The sequence below is a fragment of the Ischnura elegans genome, chromosome 12 (genome assembly GCF_921293095.1).
Source record: "Ischnura elegans chromosome 12, ioIscEleg1.1, whole genome shotgun sequence".
NCBI classification, from domain to species: Eukaryota; Metazoa; Arthropoda; class Insecta; order Odonata; family Coenagrionidae; genus Ischnura; species Ischnura elegans.
In genome coordinates, this window is record NC_060257.1 from 94,001,968 (window position 1) to 94,020,416 (window position 18,449).

Consider the following 18,449-nt stretch of genomic DNA (forward strand, 5'->3'; position numbering starts at 1 on the left):
TTGAACATCTCCGAGGCTTTCATTCCGCTGCGTCTTCCACCCTCCCTCCCTCCCGCCGCCCACAAATATCGATTGTCCCTCTTTGGCCCCCTCGCTCGCACCTAGATCCCATCCGCCCCCCTCCCAACCCCACCCCCTCCACACCCCCCACGCGGCGCGGAGCCATGAATGGGACTCAACTGCAACTGCGTATACCCACTATCACCAAATTCCAAAGTGAATGCCGTTTTTGGATTACTTCTTACGGGTATCACTCCGAGTCGACATGTTGGCCGACGTGCGCTGGAAAATGTCGCATTCGCTAAGATGCCACAATTCGAGTCGACTTATTTCATTGGTGCCAGTGTACACCAATATTTACATCATGTAGTATTTTTAATATATGTTCTTACTCTCTGATTTCATTTACATCATGTAGTATTTCTTGGTTGAAGCTTTTGCGGCTCATGATGATTAAAAATAAGTCACATACGGGTGTATGCCGCGTGTCGTGATGGAGATAGCCCCGACGTTTCGCGACCGACTGCTGGTCACTTTTTCAAGTATTTAGCGAAATATTTAGCGAAAATTCGGCAACCTAAAGTAGAGGAAGCCAAATCGTACGTAAAGAACTCACAGCATTTCCTGCAAATCATAAAGGACGTACGAGTGAACCCGTAGGACATTCTCGTCAGTTTTGACGTGACGTCACTTTTCACGAATATACCGGGGGAAGAGGCGGTCCAACTAATAGAAGAAAGGTTCGACAAGGACATCGCTTCTCTGACATCTATTTGCCTGCACAGCACTTTCTTCCGATGGCAAAATAATTTCTACGAACAAGTTTCAGGGGCGGCGATGGGATCTCCCATCTCTCCAGCAGTGGCGAATATTTACATGGAACACTTAGAAACAGTGGCAATCGAAAATGCTACGCATAAACCCAAAATTTGGTTACGGTATATAGACGACACTTTCATCATTTGGACGCATGGTCGACAGAAGTTAGAACAATTTTTTGAACATTCAAATACCCTTAACAGCAACATTGAATTCGCTATGGAGATAGAAGAATCCGGAAAACTGCCATTTCTCGACGTCTTGGTGAAGAAGAATGACAACGGAAGCCTAGGCCACGCCGTGTATAGAAAACCGACATCAACAAATCGGTATCTCCATGCCAGTTCTCACCACCACCCTGCTATATTAAACGCTGTGATGACCTCTCTAATTGAACGCTCGGTCCGGCTGAGTGACCCGAAGAATCTATCTTCAGAAATTATTAAGCTGAAATCCATACTACGTCTTAATGGTTACGACAACGGAGCTATATCCCGAAATTTTAGAAAGATTATCAACAAGGACAACAGGAACAATTCCCAAGACGCAGAAGACATCATTAGCCAAAAGAAAGCCTTCCTCCCCTACGTGAAAGGAACGACGGATAAGATCGGTAACATCCTCCGGAAATTTGACATTAAAGCCATTTTTAAACCACACGCCCAAGTACGACACCTCCTCGGAAATGCCAAGGATAGGACGCCACTTCAAATTGAAGGAATATACGAAATCCCCTGCCGATCGTGAGAGAAGAAATACATCGGGGAAACCGGACGAACAGTCAAAACTCGGATAGAAGAACACAAGCGGGCCATTCGACTGGGTTACCCTTCAAAGTCAACCGTAGCGGAGCACGAAGCCACCGGACATGCGATCGACTTCGAAAAATCAAGAGTCATCGCGAGGATAAAACATTTTAAAACCAGACTCATCCGCGAGGCCATAGAAATAAATAAAAACAAGAACAACTACAATAGAGATACCGGATTAAGAATCAGCAATACTTGGAACCCAGTCATCCGCAACATTTCATTATCTTCCCCCTCCAGTCCTAACTCCCCACACCCTCCGCCCAACCCTCCCACCTGAAATATAAAAAGGCAGCAAAAACCCAATCCTATCACTATTCCCTTGAAAAAGTGACCAGCAGTCGGTCGCGAAACGTCGGGGCTATCTCCATCACGACACGCGGCATACACCCGTATGTGACTTATTTTTAATCATCATGTAGTATTGTCAATATATGCTCTTACTCTCTCATTTCGTTTACATAATGTAGTATTTTCAATATATGTACTTACTTTCTGATTTCTGGCTTATTATACCTTCCTCAGCTCCGTTGTCCTTTCATGTGAGCCTCTTCTTTACCCTTCTACGAATTGAAATATATGATCTGGACCCTTATTCGGACACGAAGCTCCTCGTGTACACTTATCAGGCCAACTGCTCATTCTTCAGGCAACTCCTAGTAATGAAAAATATATGAAAGTGGAAAACGTTGACTCCGGTTGAGATAAGGAAATAAGGGAGGGAAATCACTGCGTCTGCCTCAATCATTTCAATCCCCTCTGCGCCCTCACCTCCCCTGCCCACCTGAAGCAAAAATGCTCTCTCATGGTCTAACAATCCTCACGAATACCGCGGTCAAACCATTCCGCTGGCAGACTATTTTGAAGTATTAAAGGCGATCACGCCCGTCGTTGGATCTGAAATAATAGTATAGGAATCGCCCTCCTGGCGCGCTCGAGGTAAAACGACTCTCGTTTCGCTGGATACACATGTCTGGCACAAATAAACCACAATATACCCAGTTACTATGAATAGTGATTGGCTGGCGAATGATGAGACACAGAGAATGAAAAGCAAATAACAATACACGTCCGAACCAAATGGTCCATATCTAATGAATGGTTGGCGTAACAAGAGTGACGCAGAAATATTTGATATGATCTGGACCCTATCTACGGCAAGTTCCTCGTCCTTTTCTTTCATTGTGACCTAGAGAACTGCTTGTTAGACCCAAGAGATAAATACAATGGACTCCGACTTTTCGTTCGTAGCCTCACGTGGTTGAGGCAACATGGCTGAATATAGAGCACGAATAGTTAACTCCCCTCGACACTGCACTGGTGCGCTACCTAGTCGATAATGTGATTTGGGAAGCACTGAACTGAACGTACCGTTGGTCGGCATGCCTAAGGAAGGAAGGAATGTGTGTGGAGTGTGCTTGTAGATCCCAGGTGCCTACACCCTGGGGCGCCCCGGGCTCCTTTTCGGGGACGGGAGAAATCTTCGTGCGTCACGAGCGTGTCTGAATGGCTTCGGGTGCCTCCGAGCCAGCTGCTTGACCCCATCGTCCGTGATCAACTTCAACTTCCGCGTGCGTGCAACTGTTTCCATGCGCACACGCATCCTCATTTCTTCGGAGACAGCAGAGGGAGATGAGGCGCATTCGAACTCCGTCGTCGTTGATTGGCTGAGTCTCGGCCATGGCCTCACTCACTCTCCCAGTTCATTTTACTTACTTTTACATTTTACTCACGGACGATGGGGTCATGCAGCTGGCTCAGAGGCACGCGAAGCCATTCAGACACGCACGTGACGCACGAAGATTTCTCCCGTCCCCGAAATGGACCCCGGTTAGGTTAGGTTCTATAGTGCTATTGATCACCGCTACTTGGATTTTGCATGAACCGTGGATGATTCTTTTGTCCTTGTGAAGACTATTCATCGCCCGAATGTGTCACACGTGGTTCATGAGAAGAAGATGCGATACGCGGGGTGGCGAATGACCTGTGACTGAAATCCCTACATGTGGAACCTCAACAGTAAATTTAGAATGCCTACCTAGTAGTTTGCATATTTTATGCCATTGTTTTTCGGTGCGTCGACCAAAAAATAAAATCTGGAATACTTGCAGAATTTGGCTGGAACTCAGGGAATAATCGTGCGAAATTATCTCAGGAAATTAAAAATGGTGCATGTGTAAATCATTCCTAAAGGTCCACAACATAGTATATTTATGCAAGAAATATCCCAAATGGAGACTTCTCAGCTCATGCATGGATTTGAATGGAAATAATGGCCGATTAGCACTTCTTTATAGAAATGAAATCACAGTAATTCGGGAGAAGTCACCATGGTTCGCTGATTTCGGTAAAAAAATACAGATGTGGATTTGCATGACCTGAAGATTTAATGGAACATGGATCGTAATCATGATTGAACATTACGAGTGACCCTGGCTTAAGCGCTATACCGTATCGTCCACTAACCGGGAATACGCAGGGATCATTTAGGAATTCTCGGGTATTTTGGCCAATGGCCACGGGAAATTTATTTTGTGACGCATTCTGTGGAAACTAGCACAATGCGTCATTGAATTCCCGCGACGCATCCAAAGCAAAGCAATAAGTAAAATGATTTTAATTATATTTTGGCTCAAAATTTTCGAGACTCTCAATGCCTTGTACGAATAGAAGCTGTTCTTCCTGTAACTCTCGTCTCCTTGAATTTCATGTATTGATATCAGCTTACTTGATATCCTTTACTTATTCATTTACCTACAGGTCATACTTGTAAACTATTTAACCGAACCACTTGTGTTGTAGGATTCGGATCTAGTTCATCGTATTTTCTATTTTCTAATTGTGTAGTCTTACTGTCATGTAGAAAACATTTAAGGCTATTAGCAAACATTTAATCTTTTGGAGGACATTGTGAAGAGTGTCAACTATGTATTTATTATAAAATATGAGTGCGTATAATGCGTATGTTCTCTCTATCCTATGTTTTCATGTGAATTTTGAGCCCAAGGTTTTTGAAATATGTAGACGGTTCATTGAACCTAATCTAATTTTGTAGACAAGTTTCTATTGTCGCAAGATGCTACACGTACTCACTGTCTTTACTCGGCAAACGCCCGACGTCATCTATAGGTGACACAGTTTTGTGAATACTTTTCATACAGCAATATAAACTTAGAGACCCGGTAATTTTTGTTACATTTCTTAGTCTATTTCTGGGTCACAGAATGGAATATCATGTTCCTTTGGCGACAGAGAAGTCTTCAGTATGCATGCGAATAGAAGATAGTGAGGTGGCGTGAATGGGAAGAGACGAATTAAAAGTTGTTCATTTCGGTGCTTGGTAACAGTTCATGAGTAATATTTTTCACAAAAAAATTTTATGCTTAGGACTGGATAGCACGCCAGTCGAAATGAATGAATGAATTGCCAAGTATGGAGAGCACCTGCAAATGGTATCATTCAATTATTCAATTTACAATCAATGGTGGGCCGCAAAAATGACGCGGCTGTGACGTTCATTTCGGCGTAACTGCCGCACTTTTCATTTAGGTTGTGCGCAAGTTTATTTCAGGATGCGAAGAACCTATGGCTGGGCGTTCAGGTATAAATACTAACAGTGGGAAAACAATGCGAATAAAAATAAAAATTTATTAGACAAAAAACTATCACGATATTTTATGGAGACATTTGAAACCACATGCCAACCAAAATCTCCAATAAATTTTATGGAAATACCTCGCTCCAGCACATGCTATGTTGTGCTTTGCAATTACTTGCGAGTTAACTTAGTTTGAGGACAGTAATTACGGAGGCCGTCGTCCGGAAGTTCATCATTCGAACGAGCGCGTGTATCCGCAACTTTAAACAGCCTATTAGTTACGATAAAAAGTATCGGCCAATTCCCATCCTGTTCTAGTGCAGCCTCTTCATTCATTCGCAGTCCACAACTGCAATCCTGAATGATTGGTGCGTACGTGTGTGTGTGTACCTTGAGGCTACGCACGCTCTGCATCTCCCCTCCACTTCCTCTTCCATGTCTCTTTTCTCTTGTCTACCTTCATCTCTCCCATCTCTAAGCAGCCTTACATGTACATTTACTCCTTACGTCATTGCCGTGTCTAAATACATGGCCTATGCACCGGATGCTTTTTTCTATTCTTGAGTCTCTCTGAAGAAAACCTTTTGTAGTAGAGGAATTCTTTGACGTTATATTTCAATGTGAATTACCCTTTTCAACATTTCAGTCCTTCTCACAGTCTCTATTAGTGATATTGTGTTCGAAACAACTATCCCGATGCCACAGGTCACTTTATTCTTCCAGTGCCGTTGCCATGGTTATTAACACTTCTCTGTTGGGGGTGGTGAGGCGGCAGCATCCATAGAGGACGTCACTCAAAGTGAAGCCGACGGATCGGTCACTTAAAGCATACTGCCTCGGAAAATTACAAAAGGGACTGTAACCTAACTAATTTATTCGATATCAATTCACTGTCTAACCATTAATTGAAACGATTTTCTATCGTCTCTATTATCGCTTCGTTATCCAATAAAAGAACATGGGTGTTAATAGCGCAAGTGAAACAATTCTAATGCCAGCAAGCAAATGTGTCGCTCTTCCGCGACGAATGCCACCGACATGCATACGATGGCCTCACACGCAAATAGTGACCCCATTCAACCCTTTACAGATGAGGTAGGATTCACCTGTTACCATCACTCATAGAAACAGCAGGGATTTTCATAATACTCCTCACACACCAAATGGTTCGGACAGAAAGTTCATCTTAGGGTCTTTGCATTATTTTCGGAGTATCTGGACAACTGCGGCCGTTTCCAGATTTGATTTTACTTTGTCAATGGATACCTCAAAACTCCTTGGCAACTATGTAAAGAGTAAGAGTTTTTTGTAAGAAAACGTATGAGGTTTTATGCGTTCTGACGTTTTTTATTTTGACAAAATAACGTGGTTTTAATTGTGAAGCATATTAAACAAAATTGGGTGGAGTTACTAATTGGCTAATATCGCATGCGGCAAAAGTGGTACTGAGGATATTGAACAGACGGATGGAGGCGAGGGACAACGAATATTTGGGCGAAGATCAATTTGGTTTCAGAAAAGGGAAGTCAACTCGTGATGCAATAGCAATAATGAGGTCCCTCGTGGAGAGGAGGCTAGAATATGACCAGGACGTATGTGCGTGTTTCGTGGATTTTGAAAAAGCGTTTGATAGGGTGAACTGGGTGAAGTTAATGGATATTCTCAAGAGAATGGGTGTAGATTGGAGGGATAGACGACTGATTCGTAATCTGTATATGGCCCAGACTGCGCAAGTGAGGGTAGCGGACGGAGAATCTGGGTGGGCAAGCATTGGCCGAGGTGTGAGGCAATGCTGTCCTCTGTCGCCGTTGCTCTTTAACGTGTACGCTGATGAGATGGTAAGGGAAGCGTGGGATAAGTTAGAAGCTGGGATAAAAGTGGGAGGAATGATGTTCAAATCAGTGAGATTCGCGGATGACCAGGCGCTGATCAGCCAGTCGGCGAGGGGGCTTCAGGCTCTAGTGGATGCGTTATACGAACGTTGCGAGGAGTATGGGATGAGGATTAATCACAAGAAAACTAAGGTTAAGCGGTTTCGTAAAGCATCACGAGCGAGGAATGTGACACTCAAGATAAAGGTGGATGGTGAAAAACTTGAGCAGGTTGAGCAATTCAACTATTTAGGCAGTACGTTAGAGGAAAACGGATACAGTAGTAAGGACATTAGGAAGAGAATAGCATGAGCGAAGGAGGCGTTCATGAACAGGAAGGAGCTTCTGAGAGGATCGTTATGTAAGAGTTTAAAGAAAAGGTTAGTGAAGAGTTTGATTTGGAGTGTATCTCTCTACGGTGCGGAAACGTGGACACTGAGGAAGGAAGACGAGAGAAGATTGGAGGCATTCGAGATGTGGGTATGGAGAAGAATGGAGAGGGTGAAATGGACGGAGAGGAAAAGGAACGACGAAGTGCTGGATATGGTTGGTGAGGAGAGGCTGCTTTTAGATGAGATACGCAGGAGACAGAAGGTATGGATGGAGTTAATGCTTAGCGGTGAGGGGATACTGAAAATGGTGTTGAGGGTAGAATGTTGGGGAAACGAGGGAGGGGAAGGAAAAGAATAGGATTTTTAGATAGATGGAAAGAGAGTAGGCCTTACAGTGAATTAAAGAAGGCAGTGCTGGAAGGAAAGGGAGGCTCCCAGATCACTTCTCGAATACTCCATGGAAACCTACCTTAATCGGTAGAATACTATAATAATAATAATTGATTCCCTTGACGGTAAAAGAAGATATTTGTTAATAAGGATGAGGTTTGCCGCTATATTATAATTTTCTATCTCTTGGAATGAGCAACTTATACATATGTATCTCACCCAATCACAATTTCTTTACTTCCTCGTCATTACACTTCTTTTAATTACACCCAGCTCCATATTTTTATAACAATTTCCTTACTTGTTCCTATAATATAACATTTACATTTGCTTTTGAATCCTACATTCACGTTCCATGGTATGTGATTTTCGTCTGCTACGGTGCCAATGGCATGACCTGCCGTAGATAACATTTAGACGGAACTTACTTAATGACAAATATATTACCAAATAATGAATACATAGCAATATACGGAACCAATGTATAAAAAAAGAAACTACGATCTCAAGGATAGTTTCAATAATTTATTCTAGCAACAACAATCTCCATCACATACAAACTACATTCTGATGTTGTAATATTGTTTCCTTCGATTATGTAGGCACAGCATTACTACCACACATTATATAAGCACTGCTAACAAGTTATCCAGTATCGATTATCTTAATCTAACAATAAGTCGTAATTTCCGCAAATAAAAAGATTTAAAACGACAACAACAACCTGTGCCAATGAGACTTCACTTGTTTTACCCTTCTTTCATTGGTGAAGACACGTTAGACGACTTCTAACTTCGGATATATTCGGATTTTCCCTGTTTGGAAAGGAGAGGGAACCGTACCGACTGGTTTGAAACCGACGACCTTGCAGAATCGCTGAAAGTGTCGTCGTCGGTACGGAAACCATTGTCGGTACGGAGTGATGTCCACTCGGTGGGCTTGAAAGGGAAACCGATCGGTGCGGTACCGATGAAATACAGAATACGGCCCCTGATCTATTGCGCTATAGGATGCGGAAACTTGGACACTTTGGGAGGAGGACGAGAGAGGAGTGGAGGCGTTGCAGATAAGGCTTTGTCGTGGAGAAGGTGAAGTGGACGGAGAGGAAAAGAAACGTCTGTGGACGTGTTGGTTGAGACGACGCAATTTCTAGATGAGATACAGAAGCACAGTGGGCTGAAATCGAAAAATTCTGGCCAAAAATCGCTGTAGTCTTAAGTATAGATAGCTAGATCAATGGAAATTTTTACAGATTTTGTATTTAAAAGGTACAGCGTAACTTATTTAGGATGATGAAGTCCACAATAATGTTTAGAAGGGCGATGAAAATGAAAATAAGATAAAGTAAAGCAGGAAGCATAGTTTCCAGGGGAAATTCGAAATTTTTTGATACGGGAATATCATGGGAAAGATAAAATTTCTTCAATTGATAACAACATTAAAGCTACAAAATAGCCCTGCATAGGGTACATGATGATTAAAAATTTCTATTGGGTCTTTCAACTTGAAATTTGATCATTGAAGCTAACAATACAAAACATACCTGTAAAGAAATATTTTTATTGCTAATAGCTCAATAACAAAAGGTTCAACTACTATTCTGAGGCAGAGGACGAAGATTCCACATATTCCAAAATAGTTGCTTCTTTAACCAGAAGATTTTTCACGTCCACAGGTAATTTTTTACTTTACGGTGAATCCCCACATAGCAAGAAATAAAAGAATCTGGTGTGAGATGAATCCTATGGTAAAGGCCAAGGTTTGTGGAAATCCCACTCTTTTCTGGTTTGATTTTCACGATATCTTCTTATATCTTGTGTCGGGCTTTCAATGCATCTTCCCAAGAGAAATAATGGCTTGTTTCACTATTCCCGATCCGTCTATGAAAAGTTTGTGAATACTTAGTGACATGTGATGCTATGGAAAAAGTTTTTCGTACAGTATAGATGTTTTAAGAAAGTAAGTTGAGGAAACCTTGTCATTTACTTGAAGTCCAGCCCATACAATTCTTAAAATTACTGAGAAGCTGGCAATTAGGTCGTCCGAAATTCCTTTAAAAGAATTAATCATTGCACTCTATTAGTATTGTCGATTAATAATTTTAACCACTCGAAGATATTTTGGAGATATTTTAAAACAGCGGAAAGAAGTGTTAATGCCTTTTTTAACCAAATTTCATTCAAATTCAGAAATCAAACAAAGTCAAAGAAACAAATTTACTCTGGAGAGCTCATCCCAATATCGAAAACATTTTTTGAATAAAGGCCGCAAGGAAAATTCTTAATTTCTCGTCTCCTTCAACAAAAGTTTTTTTGTGTGCAAACTGTAACACGAATGGTTTATTCTGATCCATTGACCCCTACCTATTTTCCAAGGCCATAATATAAAATGCGTAAATGTTGGCCACTCAATTTCGCTTTATCCATAACTGGGCAACTATATCGTGAATGTCCTTCGGCAAAAACCTCGACAAGGTATACTGAAGGGAGACTGATGTTGAGTACTCGGCTAGAAATGAGCGAGCCAACAGCTTAGACGGCATTTTATGGAAAATCCTTATCTGTAGAATAGAGAAATTTGTACATTTTTAAAAGTAAAAGAACAAGCCTGGCTACATAAAGGGGTTGCTGCCGAGGACATAGAACGTGGACCGTCAGGATAATTGCCGTCCGAACGCGGATTCCGCGCAAAGACCCGATCGTCAGAAGATGTATATACCACAAAGGCACCGTAAATGATAAGTAGTTAAGTGGAATGCACTCAAGATTTAGTGTACTGATCTTCAGTTTCAAGGGATAATCCATTCGCTCAAACGGACTGCTACGCATGTCACGCAAAGTTCCCACGTGCCTACCCCGTGCATTGCGGGTCGCGTGAGGCGCGTGAATCCACCGGCATCACTTTGCTTTACCACGAAAAAATCGGAAAGTTGCAAGTTTGCGTAGGATTTTATTGTTCCCTTTCACAGAATAGCATCACTCAAACGGTTGGTGAAAATATTTCCGCTTAGATAAGCGGAGATAAGTAAGTTTATCTCTGATTTAGTTCAAATTTAAGCGAAAAACAGATAATTTTTAATTAATGAATTATGGTCATTCGGAAAGTGATATTTTCCAAAATTCACACGTGATAGTAAGTAATAGATATATATTATCGTTATTTTTTGCCAATAGAACAATCATTATGTTTAGTCTGCACACCAGGGCAACAGACATTGAGGTAATATTGATAGTTTGAGGCGTAACACGACCATGGTTTCAACTTCAGACGTCATCATCAGTCTTACGTTGAAACCATGGTCGTTTAAATGTGTGAATATATGTTTCATGTGAAAGCACAAAGTTTCTTCTTTTCCAATTTTCATAAAACATTGTCGCATTCTGCAGAAAATGTTGGTTTGGACTTCCGCGATTTTTGTTACTTTTTGAAGGTTAACATACATATAACGAACAGAAATAAATAAAAATTACTTAACGTATTTGGGTATTTAGCCATCCTAGAACAATCCTATGCAGCTTTTGGATCAATTCGTAATGGTAAAAAATTCGGTTTTTTCCGATTTCCGCCCACTGTGAGAAAGCTTGGGTAGAAAAAAAACATATATCCCGATTAAACCGCGAACGAATAAAAATTGCTCCCTCTCTCAGCTCAACACTTACTTTCCTGGCGCCCATGGCCTACAGGATATCCACAAGGACTTTTATCCCATTCTCTAACCACAAATCTACCTCCCAGATTTTCTCTACTACTCCACAGTTCACCTACGAAGGACCACCAAATCTAAGCACCATTTTCAAAGCCCTCTTCAAAAATCCCAGCCAGTCAACACAACCCCACCTCGTAACCGTCCCAGATGCAATAACCTGTCAGATTTTCTCTCCACCCCCAGACTCTTTCCTCCACAAACTAGAATGCCTACCGATATTTCCCTCCACCATCTGTACTTTCACTAATATCATTTACCTCCTTCATTGCAACTTCTGCCCCGCTTTCCATGTAGGCCAATGCGCTCCCCCCACCGCACCTCCTGTTGTCCCACACGCATCTCCCCCTCGCTCCCTTTGTCTCTCCATTCCCTCTTTAATCAAAGTTTCAGTCACTGCATCCCTCCCTCCGCTGCCTTCACCCTCAACCTCCACATCCTCCTCGAATTAGCGCGCATGTGGCTATTACAGGCATGTAACGAAGGTGGGTTGAATGTGGCCTGCTAACCTCGGTCAACATTTCCCTTGACCCTGCCTCCCAGTGTCATCTTGGATGTTGAGAATGAAGCTGCTTCTGCTGCTGCTTCGAACGCTCCTATAGAATTTTTTCCCGTGTGAGTATTTTTTTCTTTTTATATGTTTCTGTTGCTAGTGATAGTGAACTATTATTTTGTGCTACTCGCATCATTTCCAACTTCATTGTGCATATATAGCTTCTTATAATTTTCAGAATACCTACTTCTCTTTTCTTCGACTCTTTTTAGCACTTCCTTATCACTTGTGACTACGTAGATTTCCTTATCACTTACTCGGTCGATCCATTCATCTTTTTCATGCTTAGGTAGCACTATGACATAGTTCATACATGTGCAAATAAGTTTAATTTTAGGGATCTAGGAGCTCATGGATAAATGTGTTTAACGTTAAAATTATTCAATTACCTGCCAACCACGAACGCTTACATACACGCAAGCTTTAACTCTAAAATGGCCGCACTTGGCGCACTTCAATTGCTGGAGTGATTACATTCATCCCCTCTCTGCAAACATGTGCTGTAACAACGTCATATCAAACAATTTCCACTAGTATGGCAGGATTCCACAAAGGTAGGCCCAGAATTTCAATTTGTCACATAAATTACGTCATTTACAAAACTTCCATTCTCCGAAATACAATCATTCTTGCACAGGAATAATTGCGCGGCGTTTTCGGTGAACATATTCGATACATATTTACATATAATGAGATACTAATCATTAATAGTCGTTCCGGTCCGTCCATGCATGACCAGTAACATGCCTAGTCTCGAAATGAAGCGACTGTGAGACCCACCGTTTTCAAATGGCATTCGTATAAAATAGAAAATGGATTAATACTATTTCCGCGGCTGTTATTATCCAAAATTAGCCTTTGATAGCCGCAATGATGTGATACAGTGATCACAGTTGCATCTTTCGCGACGTGCTTCGATTATAGTTTGTTATATTTTTTATGGCTGTTATTGAATGCGCTTCTGCGTGTTAAGGAATCAGCCATGGTACTACTAAGACATAGTTGCGTATCGAGTGGTGACGTCATTGGTCTTTACAATTCTGTATCAACAGGTGCATATCAGCGGATTGGTAGCCAAGGAGTGTTGTTTACTTTCACGACGAGTATGAGGGTTTATTTATAATCCCTGGGATCAATCTGCTAAAATAATGGAACTGACGAAGAAGTCAAGCCTTCTACATATTTTAGATATAGAACTAATGGTGAAGGCTATGTTGATTACTACCGTGGCATGTGTACGAAGAAAATAATGTTACTGCGTAATATAAACATGTTATTGTCAAGATAGTCTCCACTTGATAAAAGATGAAAAGAATGCATGAATGAAATATTCCCTACAGAGCCTGTTATTGCTACTAACACCATTAATTCAGAAATTGCTTCGTTAATTACATAATATATTGATGAATAATACGTCTACAGAGAATATAGGAAACTTTCTGATTTGCTGAGCTTAATTGTTAACTTTTATGCGGTGAGGTTAGCTCATACTTGTAGCGGTTCTCTTAGTGTAAAATTTCAATTTTTGTTGTACTTAATACGCTAATTGAATATTTTTGCACATCAAAAGTGAAAAAATATGTCATTCCTGATTCAATTTTAAATTGTATGTATGTGCCTGACCAATCACCATTCTGACGTAATCAGATGCTAAGTTATCTGAGCTTTCATCCTCAACTTCAGCGCCAATGCTCTTGTCGCACGAACATCGTTCTTCATTTTATAAATCATTATATTTTGAAGGAATTGCACTCCAGTGACGTCATGCGCTGAGTGGGTCTCATTCCGGTCACGTGGACGATATACCTTGAGTTAGTGGTACCATAGAATCATCCCTAAATGCATAAGAAAAAAAAACACTGTGACGGTTGCTACCGCTAGAGTAAGAACGTAAGGTAGGACCAAGACCAAGGTAAGGGCGGGTGACGTCATTACCTTGGTCTCAACGTATACCTCGAGCGACTCAATGGTAACGTGGGTATTGGGTCACGTGACTTGCGTACGCTAAGCGTAATGCGGTGTTATTTCTGTGTATTTGGGGTGCCAAGAGGTAGGTATCATTCAAGCGAAGCTATGCGACATCTCATGCTTGAGTAAAGTGAAAACGTACTCTAATTGTATTTAATTTAGCTATGAGCCTGATTTTTCCTCCAGTGTTCATTGATTTTAAATTTCCTCGCGTCACATTTTACACACTACGAACACACGTGTTTGCTCACGAGGGTGCTAACCCTTTGACCAAGTGAGTCGCCTCCACCGGCCATGCAATCATTTAATCAAGCAAGCAGGGTTTTTTCAAGCTGGCTTGAAGATTAAATTCCTTTGACTGGGTTTCAATCCGTGTTAATTTATTTTTCCCCTAACGATTTGGATGGTCACTGTATCTGAAGATGTTTAGAGCTTCCCGAGAAATAGGCAGTTTTCAGCTTTCTTTGGAAAGTGAGTTTGCGGCCCCATTCAAGCTTCTCATAGCCCAAATTGATTTATTTATTGTTATTATTTGATATTTTCATGAACTTTGTGCTTTTGATGAGCCAATTATTGTAAATTGTGTTTTGCCTCAAGGGTGTACCCAGAGCATGAATAAATATCTATTCTATTCTATAGCCCAAATTGATTAGGCACTGCGGCGTTGTTGTACGAATGAATTATGTTGCGGCTGTGTCCATGTTTGGAAGTTAACATCAGGACACAATGTTGAGTTCACTGGTTTCCAACCGTGCGACTTGTTTTTCCTGCTGCTATATTTAGAGAACGACGAGGCATTTAAGGTCATGATTTATATTGAGGGGTCTAAGCTGAAGCCCTTTGCGACATTTTATACGTCTAAATTGCAGCAACCTATCTTCCCCTACAATGAGATTATATTTTAATTTAGTATACCCCTACAATTATTAGGTGGCTGAGCCCATGACCGACGGATGTTGTTCTAATTTAATATGATATTTCACTGGCCTGATCATGTTGTGCTGTCGACCGTCGTGTATCAGAGCTCATAATTTTTATTTTCTTAACTGCCACAATTATACATATAGACATGAATTAGTTCATTGAAGTTAATTAACACAAGTACACCGAAGAAGAGAATAGTGGGAGAGAGGAGAAGCTTTTTAAAATCCTTAAAGAGGAGGCGGGACAACTTAGTTTGCCACATTATGAGACATGATGGCCTGATGAAAACAATCGTAGAAGGACAGGTGGAAGGGAAGAAGGGCAAGGCACGGCCCCGAATGAGTTACATAGGACAAAGGGTTTTAAAGGATGTAAAAGAGAAGAGATACGTCGCTATAAAAAGGTAAGCGGATGGGAGGGAGCTGCTTAAAGCCAATCTTAGGTTTGCTGACTAATAAAGATGAGAGCTTTCAGCTGAGAATGGAATAATAGACGTAATGACACAATTCGTAAAAATGAACGCGTCTGCAGTGAAATCCAGTGAGCATATTCCTATAGGGGCGCGACGTCTAACAGCGACAGAGAAACTCGAAATGTGGTGCCACAGATAAGGATGAATGATAAAATTAGATCGCTCGAGTGAGTAATGAGAAAGTGCTGCGAATGGTGGGAGAAATAGAAGTCGCCTAAAAACCCTAAGGAGGAAACGGGAGGACTTGGCTGAGCTCATCTTGTGGCAAAGGCAATCGTGGAAGGACAAGTGGCCCAGAATGAGTTATAGAGGACATGTAAACGAGAAGAAATGCATCAATACGAAAAGGTTAGAAGAAAGGAGAGCGGGCTGGATAGTTGCGATAAAACGATCTTCTGGATTAATGACTCAGGACAATGATGACACAGTTTCATTGCACCCAAGGAAGTAATTTAATTAGAAAATAGCTGATTAGACTCAGCCGTGATGTGACCATTGATCTTGCTTGTGTCGGCGGGGGAAGTGTTTGCCCATCTATTCAACGGTGGATGACATCATTATCACGGGTCTACTTCGAACATTTCTCCAGCAATTTCATTGTGCATTTCATTGGTGACAAATTTACTTAGCCATTATCAAGGTGCCGCAACGATTACATATATGCGATCTTGTACGGGTGTAACGTCATAATGTAGGGGGTGATTAGGACCACTTGGGTACTTGGTTTGTTATACGGTGCTCCGTCATTTCAATAATAAATCAATGAATACTTGTACACCTCGAATTCAATTCATTGCTTCTGGAAATTGAATTCACTCATGGCTATTTCTAAAATGTACGAGTCTGGGGACGTTGCAGTTTCGAATGGAATCGCGATATTGGATTGACTTACCTCCTCATTCTCCCTATCACGATACTGAATCTACCGCGGATTATCTTCTAAATTTCAATCAGATATAAGAATGACTCACATCAATGGAATTTGTCTCACATTTAGTTGGGATACAATTCGTGCATGATGCAGATGTTAACCTACACTATACAAAGGCGAGTGGTTTACGCAATTTAATCTTGAACTTATAATTTAACAACAAGTATTTGATATATTAATTATTTATGCTTCACTTGGAGTAACCACATATCAATAGTGCGAAATAAACTACATTTTAATGTTCCACGGAACTATTATTCCAAAACTGGGTTTCAACTACTATAAAGTCATCATTATCATGTATGGCATGATTTCAGGTTAAGAAATCTCAAAATTCCAGCATGATAGTTATCGCTAATGAACCTATTTTTTATTGTCTTATGCCGTCCTTTCTTACGTACTTATTATTATTCAGAAAACCAAAAGCTGCATGAAACGAGTTTAGAATCTCATTGGTTGACATAAAATAACCGCGATTAGACTGGTTATTTGATTAACAGCCGAAATTCCGGTGGTGTTAAGTCGTTCGCGTCTTCTTTCCAGGGCAAGCAAACCTCATGTTTAAATAATGGGTGCATGTGGGCTTGTAATTTCGTTAAGCGCAAATTCGCACGCGGTCCAACAAATGAAAAATTTGAAATCACTAAATCAGCCTTTGACCTTTTTCGCTCGCCGTAGACTCCGCAATTCGTTGTGACCTGATTATGCCTGTGCACTTATGAATGACAACTAAAAAATTAAACGCGGCGTAATGAGCCGGGAAAAATATCTGGGGCGATAGCTATGTCATTGGACTTTCAAATTATTTGAAATCAATCAATCTTTTTCCTGGAAATACTGTAATTGTTAACAGCCTTTCTGCGAATTGAAATTCGATTCTAATATTCGCAGCGGCATTATAATTACCCGTGTCAAGTGACGTGGTGGTAGCGAAGGATTCATACTGATGTTCTTCAATATTCTGTACTAATGGTATTTTATTCAGGATATTCCTGAATGAAATACCATTCCACTTCCTGAAAAATGTAGTTTGAAATTAATTTTATCGGTCACAACATTTGGTGCACCAAAAGCGACGAACAAATGACAGCGATGGCAGCGCGTCCACTCACCGGTCAGAGGCTCTCTCTCGGCGGAGGGAGGTGGTCAAGGAGAGGCCGCAGCAGCATGGTGGTGGCGCCCCTCCGATGATGACCACCTAAGGCACCACTTCCACACACTCAACACTCACTGCACTGTAGTAGCACTCTCCACTGTGCCCAAGGGGTCCTCCACAGCACTCCGCTGAAGACAGTCGCTACCCACTAACACTTTGTCTCAAGATAGATTCATTCTGGCGGGGGTATCCAAAGATACTAGCAAAAGCATCAGACCTTTTTCGCAACAATGACCTTCGCTAGCCAACCGCGAGCATCCCTCAAGGACTCCAGTCATTGTTGCGGTCGTGAGATGATCAACCAAGCAATCTGCCGCCTCAATCTGGACCGCGCTCTGCTCCGGGGACGACGGCAGATGCTAGACCACTGCCCTCCCCCTTCCCTTTTCTTATGACAACCGTCAGTGGTTGTGCTCTTCACGTCGCTTTGCCCTTTCCGCCACACTCGAGCACAACCACTAGACCCACCGCTTCGTCTCTCTGGCTGACCACGTCTCCTCTCACGCAGTACATCCGGCGGCGTGCCGTCAGCGAGCGAGAGGCGTGTTTGGCGAGTGCAGAGCTGGGCGCTAGCATCAATCAGCACCAGCTCCCCGGGATCTCGCTTCGACGCAGCCCCCGCACCGCTCTACGCCACCGCCATCTAGCGAGCGCTCTTCCTTGGGTATTTGGGGGCGGCGAGGGGCCAGTCCAGCCCCCTCTGCCGCAACTTCCCCTCCCGCCCCCCCTCCCGCTACAGCAGCGCCGCGGAGGAGATCCTGCGAACCTCTCCTTCCTCCCCCACACCTCTTGCGACCGCTTGAAGAGAAAAAAAAGGTGCGTGTTCCGCGGAAGGGTGAGTCGAGAACATAGGCTTTGGATTACTATAGTGCAGAGTAATTATGGTCGAGACGTGCGAACATCGAAATTTCAATTGCCATCTG

General features: G+C 42.0%; 1 protein-coding gene across 1 annotated transcript in view; it reads right to left on the bottom strand.

Moving 5' to 3' along the window:
• Window positions 1-18,182, bottom strand: part of LOC124168753 (inactive dipeptidyl peptidase 10) — a 456,211-nt gene extending 438,029 nt beyond the window's left edge. Inside the window, exon 1 of the mRNA XM_046547022.1 lies at window positions 17,483-18,182. The gene's annotated coding sequence lies outside the window, so the exon portion shown is untranslated. The remainder of the gene's footprint in view (window positions 1-17,482) is intronic.
• Window positions 18,183-18,449: the final 267 nt, after the last annotated feature.